Here is a 2273-nt window from a genome sequence, read left to right as displayed (position 1 = left end):
AAAAAGCTAGATAGGTAAAAGGAGAAGTAAGAGCGGAGGAGTCCTTGGAGGCGCGCAGAGCCGAGAAAGCCGAAGGTACGTGGGCGGCCGCGCGACCGTTGACGGAGGAGATTAGATCGACGAGCTCCTTTCTCGTGCCTCGAGGAGCCAACCTCGTGAAATTCGAGTCTAAACAGCGCGCAACGAGGGGCCCTCGATGATTGATTAGAGAAATTGGTATGCCCGTGCTAATTCGAGGACACGATCCTTAGACAATGTTTCATCAATCCCGAGCGTGGATCTCGTTTATTTATTATCCTTGACGAGCAGGGTAGGAAAAATCATTGGGCAGGAAATTTGGCTGGAGCGAGCTGCCCACGGCTGCTAATCAACCGATCGGCCGATCGCTCGCCGTTCGTGTTTACCCGGCGGCGTGCCTTATGATGAATAGCCCAGCTCCGAGTCCAGCTTACTTTTCCCGAATATCTTTCCTTTACTTTCACTCGGACCATCTCTTTACATAATCTCTACTCGCCTGACTAGAGTTTGTAAGGCGCGCTTTTCTACGCTTGGCTGGGAAGGATTGTTAGCGTTGTTGTTAGTTGTCTGGTCGTGCGCCGTGCATCAGCGCCTATTTATCGTTGCTGTATCGCTCGTTCGTCGTCCTGACTTTTCGCAATTGCTCCTTATCCGTACGAATTAACAAGCTAAATAAGAGAAATTCGAGATGTCCAGTGGATACTTAAAGTGGACTATTGATGAATTGAATGCTGTAGCTGGTGGTGGGAGTTAATTATCGGCCTCGAGCGCGTTATCCATGGTACGACGATGACAACGAACGACAAGGATAGACGCGGAGGAGGAAGAGAGTGAAGATCCTTGCTGAAAGAGGCAGTCTGCAATGCGAGTCCAGGCCAAAAACCGTGTCGCGTAAAAGTAAAGCTAAGAGATCCAATCTGTACGACCTTATGAATCAGAGGGAGAGGGAGAGTGAGAGCGAGAGAGCGAGAGAGAGTGAGTGAGGAGGAGGGGGATGGGGATGGGGGGGGGGGGTTAGGCCGACTGTCGCATGTCGATGACAATGGCATTCATGTCCAATGCGCCTTATCGCATTTTCGAAATATTTCGTGCCGAGCAGTTGCAGAACCGAGCGTAGATAGGACCACTGATGACAATCTCTCAGTAAGCCACTCCGTAACTTTACGAATATATATGGGATGCGCGGCTTTGCCTGCGTGTGTGTCGGCGTCCGTGTTCACGGAGTCGTGGATGACGAAATGCAGGTAAAGCGCACCGTGACTTTACGAGCTTGACTATGGTACCTAAGAAGCGAGTAAAAATCGTTAAGATTTTTCAACGTGAGCAGTAAAACGACAGTGTCACGTTTACTTTGGCTTTACAGCTTTGTCCATAACCATTAGGACGTTAAGTATGAAAATTACAGGGAGAATAATTGCCCGAGAATATCCAAAATATTTCAAAACGACCCTTAATAATAAGCATCGAGTGGTTAAGAATGCTGGCTTTTATAACGTTTAGACGGGAGTTGGGATGGTGCTTCCTAAATTTCCGGGATGATAAAATATTTGAAAAAGAGTTTGCTGTTTAACCATTGTCCTCGTGAGTGAAAACGACTTGAAGCTTAAGAAAACGAAGTCTGCCTGACATTATTTTCTAATGCTCATTTTGCTATCGACCGGGGCATTTTGTCGAGAGACAATGTATCGCTCTCCCACTTCCACTTGTAATTATATATAATTGCATCGTCGAGATTGATGAATCTAAGCCAGAATTAAACGCACAATCCAATTTGATCGGTGATGAACGAAGGGAGTCACGCCGGGCTTGAATTACATGGCCTATTTCGATTTTCAGCAATTAAGAGCATTGACTTAAAAATAGAGAGGAGCAAATACATCATTACGATGCTATTACATATCCGGCGTGGAATGTAGAAATTCATCGTTTTACGCCTAGGGAAAATAATAAATTATACATGTGCGTGTGTAAGCAGAAATTTGTCCGGCATTTATAATAAATTGTCCCGAGTACATTTGAAATTGAAGAAGGCATTGCGCGGATAATATTAACGCGAAGTGTCTCTGATAAATATGCGGCATGCGAATGTTGACTCGCCGATTTGCGAGCCTATAAATATATCGGCACTAATGGACTCACTTGCCCCGATACGAGATCAATCGCCAAAGGTATTTCTCCGAACGACTACACCTGCTCCAAACATTCGGATTAAACTGCTGTGATTAAGAGAGAGAGGGAGAGAGAGAGAGAGAGAG

Source organism: Ceratosolen solmsi, unplaced genomic scaffold (assembly GCF_000503995.2).
Source record: "Ceratosolen solmsi marchali unplaced genomic scaffold, CerSol_1.0 scaffold2, whole genome shotgun sequence".
Classification (NCBI taxonomy): domain Eukaryota; kingdom Metazoa; phylum Arthropoda; class Insecta; order Hymenoptera; family Agaonidae; genus Ceratosolen; species Ceratosolen solmsi.
The sequence above is the reverse complement of the archived record's forward strand: the minus strand, read 5'-3'. Positions refer to the sequence as shown.